Consider the following 17389-nt stretch of genomic DNA (forward strand, 5'->3'; position numbering starts at 1 on the left):
TGGTGAGACCTCGTCTCTACAATAAATAAGAAAATTAGCTAGGTGTGGTGGCACACACCTGTGGTTCCAGCTACTTGGAAGGCTGAGGTGGAAGGGTCACCTGAGCCCAGCAGATGGAGGCTGCCGTGGCCGTCAGTGTGCCACTGCACTCCAGCCTGGTTGATAGAGTGAGACTCCAACTCAAAAAAAAAAAAGAAAAGTTGTGATATAAATTAGAAAATATTTAGAACTGAACAATAACAAAAATTCTGTGTTAAAACTTGTGGGTAGCCAGGTGCTGTGGCTCACACCTGTAATCCCAGCACTTTGGGAAGTGGAGGCAGAGGTGAGAGGATTGTCTGCGCCCAAGGGTTTGAGACCAGCCTGGGCAACATGGTGAGAGCTTGTCTCTACAATAAATAAATAAATAAATTAGTTGGGCATGGTGGCGCACGCCTGTAGTTTCAGCTACTTGGAAGGCAAAAGAGGAAAGGATAGCCAGAGCCCAGTAGGTCGAGGTTGCGGTGGCCATGATCATGCCACTGCACTCCATCCTGGGTGACTGAGTGAGACTTCAATTTAAAAAAAAAACAGTGGGTTCTGCTTTTGGTCATAATGGAGTAACAGATGAGATTAGCTACCTTGCTTTAAATAGCTAGAAAAGCAAAATACAGGAAGCTGCAGCCTTCAGACATTGAATAACAAAGACGCACAGGACACTGCCCCAGAGAGGAAGGAAGGAAACAGTGAGCCCTTGGCCCACCCCAGCCTCCTGCCTGGAGAGACTTTGAGCCACAGCTCAGGAGGGAATGCCCGCAGCCTGGTGGCCTTGCCTGGCTGAGGAAAGAGAAATCAAAGTATTGTTCAGTCACAGAAAAGAATGAAATCCATTCACACTATGACACAGACAAAACTTGAAACCATTGTACTAAGTGAGAGAAGCCCGTAATGGAAGACTGACAGTTTTATTACAGGATTCCATTCCTATGAAATGCCCAGAAATGTATAGAGATAAAAAGAAAAACTTGTGGTTGCTTAGGGCTGGGGAAATGAGGGATAGGGGCTGTTAGCTAAAGGGTGTGGGATTCCTTTTGAGGTGAGGGTGCATATACTAAAAACATTGAGCCTGGCACGGTGGCACACGCCTATAATCCTAGGACTTTGGGACGCCGAGGCAGGAGGATTGCTTGAGCCCAGGATTTCAAAACCAGCCTAGGCAACATAACGAGACCTTGTCTTTCAAAAGAATCAAAAGATTACCCGGGTGTGGTGGCATACACCTGTAGTCCCAGCTACTCCGGAGGCCAAGGCAGAAGGATTGCCCAGGAGGTCAAGGCTGTAGTGAGCCGTGATCATACTACTGCACTCCAGCCTGGACAACAGAGTGAGATCCCCAACTCAAAAATAAATAAACTATTGAATTGTACACTTTAAGCAGCCGATTATGTGGTAGGTGAATTATATCTCAATCTAGCTGTTGAAGAAAAAGTATACAGGTTAAAAAAGAAGCAGACAATGAGAAGACAGGGTCCATGAGCTGAGGAGAGGCCTTGGAGGACACCAGGCTTGCTGACACTGTGTCCTTGGACACTGTGACCTCGCCTCCAGAATTATAACATACATATAAATGTATGTTGTTTAAACCACAAGGAGAATGTCTTTAATTGCAGATGAAGTCAGTGAAGTGAGCATCCATCTGCGGAATTTAGGAAAAGAAAAGCAAAACATGCTGGGTGTGGTAGCTCACGCCTGTAATCCCAGCACTTTTGGGAGGCGGAGGTGAGACCAGCCTCTGCAACATGGTGAGACCTTGTGTCTATAATAAATCAAATAATGAGCTGGGCGTGGTAGCACAAACCGGGGTTTCAGCTACTTGGGAGGATGAGGCAGAAGGATCATCTGAGCCCTGAGGGTCAACACTGCCGGTGGCCATGAGCATGCCACTGCCCTCCAGCCTGGGCAACAGAGTGATACTCAGACTCAAAAAAAAAAACCAAAAAACAACAACAAAAAACCCCAAGTCAATTTGCAGGAAAAAGGGGTAGACAATCATGAAATAGCAAATAAACACGAGGGGAGGACCCCTGCTCTTAGGAAGGCAGAGGTGGGAGGACTGTCTGAGCTGGGACTACTCAGCGATACCTCGTCTCTACAATAAATCAATTAGCTAGGCGTGGTGACATGCACCTACAGTTCCAGCACTTTGGGAGGCAGAAACCAGAGGATTGCCTGAGCCCAAGTTTCAAGACTAACTTGGGCAACTTGGTGAGGCCTTGTCTCTACAATAAATAAAAAAATTAGCCAGGTATGGTAGTGCATGCTTGTAGTTCTGGCTACCTGGAAGGCTGAGGCGGAAGGATAGCCTGAGCCCAGTAGGTAGAGGCTGCGGTGGCCGTGAGTGGGCCACTGCATGCCAGCCTGGGCGATAGTGAGATTCCAGCTCAAAAAAAAAAAAAGAAAAAGAGGATTGATCAAGAAACCAAAAGTTGATTCTTTGAAAAGAGGAAATCATGTCATACGTATCTAAATGAATAGCGTTGTTCATAATACTCTCTTGTCTCCAGCATCTGAAGTGAGTGCCCTTTGCTTATTTGTTCCAACATAATTTAGGGTTGTCAGAAAGGCAGGAGGTGCTTTAGAGAACACAGAGGAGTGGACCTGCTCAAGGGACTCTCTCCGCATCTGCTTTGATGTCTAGGAAGGGCACTCAGAATGAAAACTTCTACTTGATTCCAGTTCTAGGTCTCTGACCTGCACGAATCCTGGTAATGTCAAGCATCCATGCGAGGATGGAGAGGCAGCAATGTGAGGGGACCCTTGGCTTTTGCGTCCCTTCTCTGACGCTCATGCTATGTGTCTGATGGTGAAAAGCCACTTCTCTACTCCCAAGTACTTTGCACGCATCTCCTAAGAACTGAAACATCTTGGGCATTCACCCTGAGATGTTGCCAGTCAGGAAATCTAACACTAGTAAAATGTTATTGTCTAACACACGATCCAGTCGTCTCTGGAATGCACTTGATAACACTTGTTTTCCCAATCCAGGATCCTCTGTTGAGTGTAGACATGTCTGTCTAGCCAACTTTGGCATCCGGTGTTGACCATTTTACTGTTTGATAAGATCCCTGTTTCTAGGTCTGTGGAACTTTGTTTTTCAAATTCAGTTGTCTGAGCCCGTCAGACAGGGCAGTCCAACCCAGGGCCCACTGCTTATTGCAGCTGTGCCCTTGCAGGTCACCCCATTGCCCCAGCATTCTGCCCACTGGGAAGGCAGTGCTGCTGATGGGTTGGCCTTTGCCTATGCTAATTTTTTTTTTTTTGAGTCAGAGTCTCACTCTGTCGCCCAGGCTGGAGTGCGGTGGCCATCACGCCACAGCCGCTGCAGCTTCCACCTGCTGGGCTGAGGTGATCCTTCCACCTCAGCCTTCCAAGTAACTGGAACCACAGGCATGCACCACCATGTCTGGCTAATATTATGATTTATTGTAGAGATGAGAGCTCACCAAGTTGTTCAGGCTGGTCTTGAACCCCTGGGCTCAGGTAATCCTCTTGCCTCAGCCTCCTGAAGTGCTGGAATTACAGGCGTGAGCCATTGTGTCCGGCCTGCCTATGCTAAATTAACTGGGACAGGCAGGGCTGAGTTCCCAGCCGAGTGGGATCCACTGTGTCGGCTTCTTGCTAAACTGATTGAAGGGTGAGAATGGCTGGAAAAGTGCTCCCTGTGGACTGTGTCTGCAGCTATTTTAAGGGTGGACTGAGGACTTTGCCGTTGTCCTTGGAGTCTGGTTGCCAGGAGAACTTTTTCCTGCAGATTGTTACAGGAGCACATGACAGATGGCTCACTCCAGGCTGGCTGTGACCCTGTGCCTGGGTTGCCGAGTCGTGGGGTAGATGGGATGCCTCCAGGGAGGAGGCCAGTGTGCTGGCTGTTTAGTCCCGCAGCGGTGGCTTCCTGATTTCAGAGGCTTCTGCCCCGCTGTGCGGTGTATATTTTTTGGAAGTCTCCTGCAGGCCCGCCCTCCCAGTTACTGTGTCCTTTACTCTGCTGCAGCAGCTGCGGGCTGACAGCCGCCTCCACGCGCTGGCAGAGAGGACTGCTCTCTCTGCCTCTTCGATCCTGATTTTCTGTAGGACGTTCAGACGCTGAGCAGGGAACCTTGCTCACAGCTGTGATGCCCGCCTGGCAGTGTGACCTCAGAGACATCGTGCGAACTCTGGGATGTGAGTGGCTGTCACAGCTGCCCTGCCTTCCACGCGGCTCACTCACCACTCGCTCACTCTGAACAGTGTTATTTAAGGCTAGGTGTGGTAGCTGAAGCCTGTAATCCCAGTACTTTTGGAGGCTGAGCCCAGGGGTTCGAGACAAGCCGGGGCTACTTGGTGAGCCCTCGTCTCTACAATAAATCAAAAAATTAGCCAGGCGTGATAGTGCACACCTATGGTTCCAGCTACTGGGAAGCCTGAGTCCCCCAGGTTGAGGCTGCAGTGACTGTCAACGTGCCACTGCCCTCTAGCCTGGGCGACTCAAAAAACAAACAAACAAAAAACAGTGCTGTTCAACACTGTGTGTTAGGTAGCAGAGTACAAAGAGAAGTAAGAATTTCCCCTCAGTCTCAGGCATCTTTTTATATTCAGAGTATCTCACTGGAAGGGACCGTGCAGTTCAAATGTTAGTTTTTATTTTTATTTTTTGTTTTTTTTTTTGAGTTGGAGTATCAATCCTTCGCCCAGATTGGAGTACAACTGACCTGCTGGGCTCCAGCGATCCTTCTGCCTCAGTCCTCTGAGTAGCCGGAACTACAGATGTGCGCTACCATGCCCGGCTATTTTTTATTTTATTGTAGAGAAGAGGTCTTGCCAAGTTGCCCAGGCTGGTCTCAAACCCACGGACTCAGTCAATCCACTTGCCTCGGTCTCCCAAAGTGCTGGGATTATAGACTGAGCCACCGAGACCAGCCTACTTGTTTTTTTGAGTTGGGGTCTCACTCTGTCACTCAGGCTGGAGTGCAATGGCACATTCACAGCTCACCACAGCCTCAACCTCCTGGGCTCAGGCAATTCTCTTGCCTCAGCCTTCTGAGTAGCTGGGACTACAGGTGTGTGCCACCATGCCCAACTAATTTTTTGAATTTTGTAGAGACGAGGTCTTGCTATGTTGCCCAGGCTTTTCTGAAACTCCTGGGCTCAAACAATCCTCTCACCTTGGCCTTCCAAGTGCTGGGATTACAGGCATGAGTTACCCATCCGGGCCAAATTTTAGTTTTAGGACAAGGAAACAAAAGAACAAAGAAGTACAATAACTTCCCAGTTGTCAAACCCGGTCAGGATTGGAACCCAGACTGCTGCTTTCCTAGCCCAAAGATATTTCTCCTGAATCATGTTCCTTGGGCTGACCTGTAATACCCCTTGTTAGCTTTGAGCTGCTCTAGTGTCTAGACTGGGGAGGCCCAGGCTGCTCAAATGTAAAAAAAAAAGCAAAACAAAACAAAACGAGAAACCAAAAAAACTTTTTTTTTTGAGTTGGAGTCTCTGTCACCCAGGCTGGAGTGCAGTGGCTTGCTCATGGCCACCCCAGCGTCAACCTGTTGGGCTCTGGTGATCCTTCCGCCTCTGCCTTCCAAGTAGCCAGAACTACAGGTGCGTGCTACCATGCCAGGTTAATTTTTTATTTATTGTAGAGACGAGGTCTTGCCAAGTTGCCCGGGTTGGTCTCGAACCCGCAGGCTCAGGCAGTGCACTCACCTTGGCCTCGCAAAGTGCTGGGATTGCAGGCTGAGCTAAGCCCGGCCTACAAGAAACTTTCTTAACAAAATAACTGCAAACTACTTTTAACCACAAAATACCTGCTTATTGTAAACAATTCCTACAGTTCACAAGGGTAAAATTTAAAAAGTTTGAGCTCTTTCCTTCCTACCCCCAGTTCTCTAAGAGTATCTAATTGCTATCATAAAGTGTATTCCTCTTGACTTTTATTTATGCATGTCCAAAATGTACACATTTTTAAAAAGTTTGTAGCACTGTATAGCTTTTCAAAATACAGTCACTTTATGACTTTTAAATTGATCTCCAACTCAAAGTACTTTTTAAAGATGAAAAACTGATGAGGCGTGGTGACTCAAGCCTGTAATCCCAGTACTTTGGGAGGCTGAGGCGAGAGGATTACCTGAGCTCAGGGGTTCGAGACCAGCCTGGGCAACTAGGTGAGACCTTGCCTCTACAATAAATAAAAAAATAAGCTGGATGTGGTAGCATGTGCCTGTAGTTCCCACTACTTGGAAGACTGAGGCAGAAGGATTGCCTGAGCCCAGCAGGTTGAGGCTGCAGTAGCTGTGAGTGTGCCACTGCACTCCAGCCTGGGTGACAGAGTGAGACTCCAACACACACATACACACAAAAGTTTAAATAAGCCAGGCGTTCCAGTAGTCTGGGACTACATGCCTATAGTCCTAGTACTCACGAGGCTGAGACAGAAGGATCACTGGAGCCCAGAAATTTGAGGCTGCAGTGAGTTATGACTGTGCTACTGCACTCGCATCTGGGTGACAGAGCAAGACCTTGTCTCAAAAATAAATACATAAAAAGCTTAAATAAAAGATGTTAGGAAAAAAAATAAAAGCAGAAAGAACAGATAAAAACATAAAAGGCCAGAGGAGAGAGGTTTGCTTGAGCACACAGGTTCGAGACAAGCCTGGTCAACTTGGCGATACCTCATCTCTACATTAAGTCAAAAAATTAGCCGTGCGTGGTGGCACAACCCATAGGTCCAGTTACTTGGAAGGCTGAGGCAGAAGGATCACCTGAGCCCAGCAGGTCGAGGTTGCTGTGGCTGTGGGCGTGCCACTGCACTCCAGCCTGGGTGGCAGAGTGAGACTCCAACTCATAAATAAATAAAGATAAAAAATTATCAGACACTTTCCTACCTAATTAAGGCTGTAAAATTAGTATATAGTGATTGGGAAAATATATAATAACACATAGCTAATACGCATTCAGAAATTAACACCATTTTTATATTCACTTGAGTTTATCCATCAAAACAGCATTTACATATATGTGAAAAGTGGTTGTCGTATATGTTTAAGGCATGGCATATATTCTGTCTACAGGTTCTCCTGTGTGTGTATATAGATTCTGGAATTTTCTGGCCCTACCCCATCCCTGTTCCATTGCTGGGACCACTGTTCTGTCGCTGCCAGGGATCATCAGCATGAGTGGTTCACACTCAGTGCTCTCTATGGCCACCATGTCAGTTTTGAATTGCCTTTAGCTGCATATGACTGAAAACACAAACCAATGAAGTCTATTTCTCATTTATATAAAGTGCCAGCAGCAGGCAGTGAGAATGGAGATGGGGCCTCCGGAGTCACCAGGGTTCAGGCTCTATCCCCTGTTCCGCTGAGTGCTGGTGCCAATCTCCACCCTTGAGTTTACCATGTGGTCACATGACAGCTGCTGCAGTTCCTGCTTTTGCACCACATCACCTTGAACAAGGTTACTTGCAGGGGGACTGGAAAATGCAGTGTCTCATGGGACACTGTTGCACAGAGTGACTCTCATTAGTTAAGGAAGAATGAGAGGCAGTACTAATACATGGGTAGCTAGCAGTTTCCACCAGAGTACAGATCCCTTTCACCTCTAGGCCTGGGCTGAATTTTCTCTCTGAGATCCCTTTCCACTCTTTGGAAAAATAAGAATCCTTTCCTTTAACTCAGATTTGCCACTTCTTTTTCTGTCACTTCCTGTTCTAACAAAGCTCAGTATTTCTTTCTCTTTCAGTTTTAGAAGTCAGATTCCCTTCTGTTTGTTTATTTTATTTTATCTTTTTTTTTTTTTTTTTTTGAGTTGGAGTCTCACTCTGTCGCCCAGCCTGGAGTGCAGTGGTCACTCCCGGCCACCACAGCCTCGACCTGCTGGGCTCAGGTGATCCTTCCACCTCAGCCTTCCAAATAGCTGGAATTACAGGCATGTGCCACCACGTCCCACTAATTTTTTGATTTATTGTAGAGATGAGGTCTCGCTGCCCAGGCGGGTCTCGAATCCACGGGCTCAGGCAATCCACTCACCTCAGCCTCCCAAATACGTGGGATTACAGGCTGAGCCATTGAGCCCCGCTATCTTTTTTTTTTTTTTTTGCTGGAGTCTCACTCTGTTACCCAGGCTGGAGTGTAGTGGCACTCTCACGGCCGCTGCAGCCTCGACCTGCTGGGCTCAGGTGATCCTTCTGTCTCAGCCTTCCAAGTAGCTGGAAACACATGCTTGTGTCACCACACCTGGCTAAGTTTTTGATATATTGTAGAGATGAGGTCTTGCTATGTTGCCCAGGTTGGTCTTGAACCCCTGAGCTCAGGCAATCCTCTTGCCTCCGCCTCCCAAAGTGCTGGGATTACAGGTGTGAGCCACTGCGCCTGGCTCGTTATTTATTTATTTATTTATTTATTTATTTATTTATTTATTTATTTTTCATTAATCAGTATTTTTTATTATGGTTTTGTGGGGTACAGTTAAGGGTTAGGTGTACAATGACGTTTCATTCAGGCGCCCTGTAGATAAGAAGTGTTTTCCCATCCCCCGACAGATATTTGCTACTGTTAATCCCATCCCCCTCCCCCCCATAGTTTCCCAGTACCATCCGTCATTTTCTCATAGTATTGCATTGGATGTTCAAGGTCCATTATATGAGTGAGAACATGTGATATTCGGATTTTTGTTTTTGTGAGAGGTCACTCAGTATTATAGACTCTTTTATTTATTTATTTATTTATTTAGATGTCTGTAATTTTTTTTTTTTTTTTTGAGTTGGAGTCTCATTCTGTCGCCCAGACCGAAGTGCAGTGGCTGCTCCCGGTGCCGGCGATCCTTCCGCCTCAAACTTCCAAGTAGCTGGAACTACAGGCGCGTACTACCACGCCCGGCTAATTTTTTTGATTTATTGTAGAGATGAGGCCTCACTGCCCAGGTGGGTCTCGAACCCGCGGGCTCAGGCAATCCACTCACCTCAGCCTCCCAAAGGCGCGGGATTACAGGCTGAGCCACCGAGCCCGGCTGATGTCTGTAATTTTATTACAAACCATTCTTTTGGCATTAGTTGGTTCCAGTGACAGCAAGATACCGCAAGTGTAGTGGAGCAGCTTGGATGTAGGAACTGGACTCACTGCTTACCCAGACAAACTTCAGTTACCTCATGTCCAGGACACAGATGACCTGTGGTCTTTACTGCTGCAAATCTTCATGCACGTACCATCTGGGAGGAGTGGGTTCTAAGGGATTAGAGTAAATGTTGATAAAACTACAAAAGTTCCTTTCTGGGACTTTCTTCCCCTCTTCTCTGTGTATTTATTTTTTGAGGTGGAGCTGCCGTGCCTGTCCCTGAGCTTACTTGCTTGCTGGAATCTTGGTGTCTTGAGCTCTGTTTGCGTTATCCAGAATTCCAGATTTTTTTCTCCCAGAACTTTACAACCATCAAAAAGATTCCCTAGGCTGGACATGGTGGCTCACACCTGTCATCCCAGCACTTTGAGAGGTGAAGGTGGAGGCGAGAGGATTGCCTGAGCTCAGGAGTCTCTACAATAAATCAAAAAAATAGCTAGGTGTGGTGGCACATGCCTGTGGTTCCAGCTACTTGGAAGGCTGATGTGGAAGGATCATCTGAGCCCAGCAGTTCGAGGCTGCGGCGGCTGTGAGTGTGCCACTGAACTCCAGCCTGGGGCGACAGAGTGAAACTCCAACTTGAAAAAAAAAAAAAGAATCCTTAGGCTGAGTGTGGTGGCTCATGTCTGTTATCCCAGTACCTTGGGAGGCTGAGGAGGAAGGATTGCCTGAGGCTAGGAGTTTGAGACCAACCTGGACAACATAGTGAGATCTTGTCTCTACAATTTTTTTTTTTTTTGAGTTGAAGTCTCACTGTGTTGCCCAGACTGGAGTACAGTGGCACGCTCCCAGCCACCACAGCCTCGACCTGCTGGGCTCCAGCGATCCTTCCGCCTCAGCCTTCCAAGTAGCCAAAACTACAGGCGTGCGGTACCGCGCCCGGCTAATTTTTTTGATTTACTGTAGAGATGAGGGCTCATCAAGTTGCCCAGGCGGGTCTTGAACCCACAGACTCAGGCAGTCCACTCGCCTTGGCCTCCCAAAGTGCTTGGATTACAGACTGAGCCACCGAGCCCGGCCTACAAAAAATCTTTAAAATTTGCTGGGCATGGTGGTGACTGTCTGTAATCCCAGAACCTTGGGAGACTGAGGTGGAAAGATTGCTTGAGCTCAGAAGTTTGAGACCAGGAGCTGCAAGTTGAAAAATAAATAAATAGAAGGTGAATTTTGAGTCAAGGTCTCACTCTGTTGCCCAGGGTGGAGTGCAGTGTCATGATCATGGCTCACACAGCCTTGACCTCCTGAACTCAGGCAATCCTTCTGCCTCAGTCTCCTGAGTAGCTGGGGCTACAGGTGTGTGCCACCACACCCGGCTCATGTAAAAAAATTTTTTTTGCAGAGATGAGGTCTTGCTGTATTGCCCAGGCTGGTCTCGAACTCCCGGGCTCAAGCAATCCTCACGCATTGGACTCCTAAATTGCTGGGATTACAGGCATGAGTCACCACACCCAACTGGATGGTGATTTTTTTCAAATACATTTTTAGCATCTCTGCAGTATCCATGAAGCAGCAGCAAAATAAGTTAAAAATGAGTGAGGTCGTGGTTGCTTACTTCGTGGGAGCAGTCATACATACATTTCATTTCTGAGCACTCGTGTGCTGTGCACTCTGCTAGGCACTGCGATAAAACAGCCAAACAGCTCCCTGCCCCCATGAAATTTTTAGCCAGAATAATCCAGATTCAGTGAACTCCCCAAAGTCTGGTTTTTTTGGTTTTTGTTGTTGTTGTTGTTTTTTGAGTTGGAGTCTCACTCTGTCGCCCAGACTGGAGTGCAGTGGCCGGTCTTGGCCACCGCAGCCTCGACCTGCTGGGCTCCGGCGATCCTTCTGCCTCAGCCTTCCAAGCAGCTGGAACTACAGGTGCATGCTACCACGTCCAGCTAATTTTTTATTTATTGTAGAGATGAGGTCTCGCCAAGTTGCCCAGGTGGGTCTCAAACCCACAGGCTCAGGCAATCCACTCACCTCAGTCTCCCAAAGCATGGGATTACAGGCTGAGCCACCGAGCCCGGCTCAAAGTCTGGTTTTTGTGCCAGTGAACACAGGCAGAAGTGTTACCACTCCCTCTTACTCCAAGCTCAAATGCTGACCTCTCCAGTCTGTGGAACTTTGAACCAAGCAGTGATCAGGTTTGAAGGTCATGGGTATTGGCATATGGAATTTCAGCCGCCAGAGGGCATCCCTATCTCTAAGATACTTTGAAAGGGCCCAACAAAGCCCAAACCTGGCCCTTGAAAAGGCTACCTCTGCAGTGGCTCAAGCCTGTAATTCCAGCACTTTGGGAGACCAAGGTGAGAGGATTGCCTGAGTCCAGGGGTTTGAGACCAGCCTGGGCAACTTGGCAAACCTTGTCTCTACAACAAAAATAAAAAAATTAACTGGGCGTGGTAGTGCACACCTGTGGTTCAGCTACTTAGAAGGCTGAGGTGGAAGGATCGCCTGAGCCCAGCAAGTCACGGCTGCGGTGGCGGTGAGTGTGCCACTGCACTCCAGATTGGATGACAGAGAGAGACTCCCACTCAAAAAAAAAAAGGCTACCCCTAGTGTGCTGGGTTCAGGATCAAAGTCTATGGAAAGATGGACCCCAAGACAGTCACAAGCCTGGTGCCCACGCCACATTCCCATTTCAGGCCTGAGAGTCGCGTGGATTGGTCTTGAGGGTCTGGACCCTGCGTGGAGGCTCATGCCATGAAATCTAATTCAGGTCATGATGAAAGGGTCTGGAGGTTCTCTGAAGGGAGCACCTAGGGCAGATAACAGGTGGGAGGGCCGAGGAACCCACAGATCCATCCCTTTCAAGTACTCACTGGGGAGAGTCACACAATGAGTTTTTGTTTGTTTTATGAGTCGGGGTTTCATTCTGTCACCAAGGCTGGAGTGTAGTGGCACACTCATGGCTCACTGCACCCTCGACCTTCTGGGCTCAGGCGATCTTTCCACCTCAGCCTCCCCAGTGGGTGGAACTACAGGCGCACCACCACACCTGGCTAATTTTTTTATTTATTGTAGAGACGAAGTCTCATCATATTGCCTGAGCTGGTCTCAAACCCCTGGTCTCCAGCATGCTGGGATTGCGGCATGGGCCATTGTTCCTAACTCATCAATGAGTGTTTATTGAGCAATGTCTATTCAACAACCAGCTCTGTGCTTGGGCTGGAGACAAATCAACTTACTCTGGCCTAGAGAGGAGAACAGCTCCACGGCATTAGGGGAAAGCAGTCCAGGACAGCCCTGTGCCAACAGATGGGGCACATGAGAGGCCCCTGAACTCCGGCTTACTGAGACATGGCATGCAGCCTCTCAATGGGGTCCTGCCAGCTTAGGGTGCTACCAGGGGCCCAGACCTCTCCCTCCTCTCCCAGTCCGTGGGGGGGGGTGTTTGTCTTTGTTTTTTGTTTGGTTGTTTTGTTGTGTGTGTTTTGCTTATCTGAAGTGTTTTATCAAAGCCCCACATGTAGCCGGGCACAGTGGCTCACACCTAATCCCAGCACTTTGGAAGACTGAGGTGAGAGGATTGTCTGAGCCCAGGTGTTTGAGACCAGCCTGGGCAACTTGGTGAGACCTTGTCTCTACAATAAATCAAAAAATTAGCCAGGTGTGGTGGTGCATGCCTGTGGTTCCAGCTACTTGGAAGGCTGAGGCAGAAGGATCACCAGAGCCCAGAAGGTCGAGGGTGCGGTGGCCATGAGTGTGCCACTGCATTCCAGCCTGGGCGACAGAGGGAGACGCCGACTCAAAACAACAACAACAACAACAAAAACCAAAGCCCCACATGTACTTGTGCAGCTTTGGGAGACATAAGCAACAAACTCCCAGGCCCCCTGGCTTCCTCCCACCTCCACGTGGGTGGCCGCAGAGCCTCTGGGATGAGAATAAGGATGGGACTGGGGATCTGGGGAGGACGACGGCCAAGTTCCCCAAACTGTGTTCCAACACAGGACCTCAAGAATGAATGCCACAGGGCCAGAGCTCCACGACTGTACCTTGTGAGAGGCTCACAGTCCCTTGCTGGAATTTCCAAAGTCTCTGAAGCTCTAAAAACCCACAGGTTTTTCATAATTCATTTGGCACAGCTTGATCTGACCTGAACTCATTTGGCACAAAATCTCACCTGCTCTATCTTGGTGCATTGCAGAGGAGCTGTGGATTCCTGGGTCGTCTAGACCCGCTGGGGCATTAGGAGTCCACATTGTGAGCCTGATTGCCTTTCTAAAGTCTGAGCCATAACTGGTCCTGGGCATCTGTTTCTCCATGAAACACAGGGTCTGTATCTCATCTCCCCTCCACAAGCTGTGTGGTGTGAAGTGTGATGGGCAGACCCAGTTTGGCCCTAAGCTTCCCACCTCTTGTGGTTCCTGTGCTGGATAGACTCTCCCTCTGAGTGTGGGTAGTACCCACACCTAGCTGAATATGGCAAAGGGGAAGATGTGGTTGGGGTCTCAAACTGGTGGATTTTGTTTAAGCAGAAGGGAGAATACCCCAGGTAGGCCTGACTCAACCAGGGAAAAGCCTTCAAAAGAGGAACTGGGCCTCCCTGGGGTCAGAGACTCTCGGTTGTTGGCTTGGAAGAAGGCAGCCTCCTGCAAGGTGACTTACAGAGAGGGTCCCTCAGCAAGCAATAGTGGGCAGCCTTCAGTTTTGAGTACACTGGGCTGACTGCTGGCCTGAAAATGGGGGCCCCAGTCCCACAACTGCAAGATGAATTCCGTCGACAGTCTGAGGCAACTTGGAAGCACATCTCTCCCCACTTGAGTCTCTGATGAGTCTGCAGCCCCAGCGGATACCATGCATTCAACCTGGTAAAGCCCTGGAACCCAGGAGCCAGGTGAGCCAACACACACTCTGACCTGCAAAGACCGAGGGTGTGTCTTTTCTATTTGCAGGTGGTGGTAACTTGTTACACAACATGGAAGCTAGTAGGGCAGGCACATCTTTTCACCTCCCTGGTCCAGCCACTCATCTGCACATGAGGGAGACGGTTATATGAGGGTATGCCAGGAGTCTTTCAGCGTCCAGATTTGGAAACTCTACAGGCAGGTGCTTTGTGTGGGAGGGCTGGGAGAAGGAAGATGGTTCTCTTTTTTTTTTGAGTTGGAGTCTCAGTCTGTTGCCCAGGTTGGAGTGCAGTAGCACACTCAAGGCCACTGCAGCCTCGACCTGCTGGGCTCAGGTGATCCTTCTGCCTTAGCCTTCCAAGTAGCTGGAACCACAGGCATGCACCATGGTGCCTGGCTAATTTTTTGGTTTACTGTAGAGATGAGGTCTCATCAGGTTGCCCAGTCTGGTCTCAAACCCTTGGATTCAGGCAGTCCTCTCACCTTTACCTCCCAAAGTGCTGAGATTACAGGCATGAGCCATTGCACCCAGCTGAAGATGGTCCTCTTGGGTGAGCCAGTGGGGGCTGTGGGTGCCAAGGACGGAAGGCATAGGCAGAGACATGCAGATGCAGAGGACTCACCCTGAGTCCTAGATGGCCCGTCTGGCCATGCTGGACAGTGATCTCAGCTAGCGCCACTCCTGCCTGCGGAGGCCATTGGCTTTCAGGAGCAAAAAACGAACATCCTCTTCCCCAGCTCTGTTGGGGTCCTGCCGCCGTGCTGGGGACTGGCCTTACCTCTGTCAATTCAGGAGGGTGCAGTGTTCACTCTCAGCTGTCTTCATCTCATGACACTTGCAACTCTTGGTCTTGTGACCTCTAAAAGTGACCTGGGGACTCAATGGGAAGCTGAGTCAGGGCATCATGTTCCTGCTGCACTTCCTGGCAAACTTCTGAAGTAGGTGAGGTTGTGACCTGTGTCCTCCCACCCAGCCCATCTGCCAGACCTCCCTGCCTCCCGCACCCCCTGCCTCCTATCCCAGGGGTCTCGGGCCACATAGAGGTGAAGCCCTGACCCGCCACCTTCCCTCCTCCACATTCTCCCTCGTGCATAGCTGACACTTTTGTCTGACTGGCTAAAGGGATTGTCCCTTATTGAATTCCTTGGGGGGTGATCTCATTAAGGCTGGTGATGGGTCACTTCTATTTCAGGGAGAATAAATTTGCTGCAGTCTACGGGCAGCTAGTTAATTGAAACCTGAGCAAGGGGCTGGGGGAGGGGAAGCATGTGAGGTGGCAAAACAATCCTGGATGGCTGGAAGCCTCTGGTCTGGTGGGGGGCCTGGGAACTGGTTGGAAGGAGGAGTCACTGGGACTACAGGCACGCGCCACCACGCCCAGGGGTGCATGGGGGGGCGCTGATAAGGAGGGAGACACAGCCCGTGGAGGGGGAGGGGACAAAACCAAGCGGTTGCTCAGCCTGATCTACCGAGATAGCCTCCTGACTGCCTCCTGGCCTCCGTCCTGGGCCCTGCTGGACACATGAATCCTGACAGCAGGAATGATAAGGACCTCAGCCAAAATGCCGCAACAGGGATGGAAAAGAAGGATACCAGAGAATCTGGAAACAAATTTGACACCAGGACAAAGGAGAGGAACAGGCCCAAGATGACCTTTGCAGAGGCAGGAGAGTGGAAGAGGGTTGGAGCACAGGCTGGCAGGGCTGCAGGGTAATGCCAAGGTCACAGCTCTGGTGTTTGGAGACTCCATCACCTGCTTCTGAAAAAAATACTTCCTGTCTCCAGTTTTCTGGCTTGTCAACCATTCATTCCTTCATGCAGGCGTGCATTCCGGTAACAGACGTTGAGACCTATGGGGGTTGTTCTCCCTCATACCTGCACCCCACAACAGTAGTGCCGATGTAGACAGGCACGCTTCTGCAGCCCAGCAACATGATTCCATCAGAGACTCAAGCACCTCCAGTCTCTCTTTTTGTTTTTTCCCTTCTGAGTCAGGGTGTCACTCTGTTGCCCAGGTTGGAGTGCAGTGGCATAATCACCACAACTTCAACCTTCTGGGCTCAGGCGATCTTCCCACCTCAGCCTCCTGGGTAGCTGGGACCACAGACACACATCACTATGGCTGGCTAATTTTTTTATTTTTTGTAGATACGAAGTTTTGCTATGTTGCTCAGGCTGGTCTTGAACTCCTGGGCTCAAGCAGTCCTCATGCCTCAGCTTCCCAGAGTGCTGGGATTGTGAGCTTGAGCCCCCATGTGGGACATTTCCTCTTTTCAAACATGTTGCTGGCTTCCAGGACAGCTGCTGCACAGGAGAGAATGCAGAGCCAGAGGAAGGTGTCGTGTGATCGAGGACGTGTGAATCTCGGCAGTGCTGGGAGGTGGGTGGCCACTAATCTTATGGCACTTGGCTGGGATTGTGGCACTCTAGACTTGTATATCACCATCTATAAAAGGAGGGAGCAGACTGAGGTCATTTCTGAAAACTCTTCTACTTTCTTTCCATGCTCTTGTTTTATGCAGGTGGAAGTGCTTTAAAGAGTTTGATTACTGCTTGTAATTTCAGCACATTGAGGGGCTGAGGCAGAAGGAGCGCTTGAGGCCAGGAGTTCCAGACCAGCCTGAGCACATAGTAAGACCCCCCATCTCCACAAAAAATGAAAAATGATTAAAAAGCTAACCAGGCATAGTGGCACATGCCCGTAGTCCCGACTCAGGAGGCTGAGGTGACAGGATTGCTTCAGCTCAGGAGGTTAAGACTGCAGAGAGCTGCGACTGTGCCACTGCACTCCAGCCCCAGTGACACCGAGAACCCCTGTTTCAAAAAAAAAAAAAAGACAAAATTTGTTTTCTGCACGGAGATGAGGTAGCCCTTTATGTCAGACAGCAAGTACGATGCCAGAGTGGATGGGTTGAGACATGGAAACTCCAGCCCCCACCCCTCCTGTCTCCTTGGGGAGGGAGCTCCCAGAAAGCCACATTCCTGGAGTCTCCCTGGCCTGTTCCTCTGGGGAAGAAGGATTTTCCTTCTCAGAATGTCTCCCAGGAGGAGCTGACCATGCCCGGTGCAGCCTCATGGTGCTCCCTCCAGAATGCGCCTGCAGAGAGGCTTAGCTCGTTGTTCGCCGAGGAGAGGGCCAGGCTGCTTGACCAGTTCATTTTTGCGTCACTATAAAGATGCATCCAAGGCTGGTAGTTTATAAAGGAACAGGTCATTTGGCTCACAGGTTTGCATGGCACTGGCATCTGCTTCCAGTGACACCTCGGGAAGCTTTTACTCGTATAGGAAGGCAAGGGGAGCAGGCGTGTCCCATGGGAGGTGGGGAGAGAGCAGGTGTGTCACATGGCAGGAGCAGGAACAAGAGAGAGAAGAGGGGCCAAGCTCTTGTCAGCACCCGGCTCTCCTGAACTAATAGAGTGGGAACTCA

Source organism: Carlito syrichta, unplaced genomic scaffold, assembly GCF_000164805.1.
Source record: "Carlito syrichta isolate Samal-C Ts95f unplaced genomic scaffold, Tarsius_syrichta-2.0.1 Scaffold308121, whole genome shotgun sequence".
Lineage (NCBI taxonomy): Eukaryota > Metazoa > Chordata > Mammalia > Primates > Tarsiidae > Carlito > Carlito syrichta.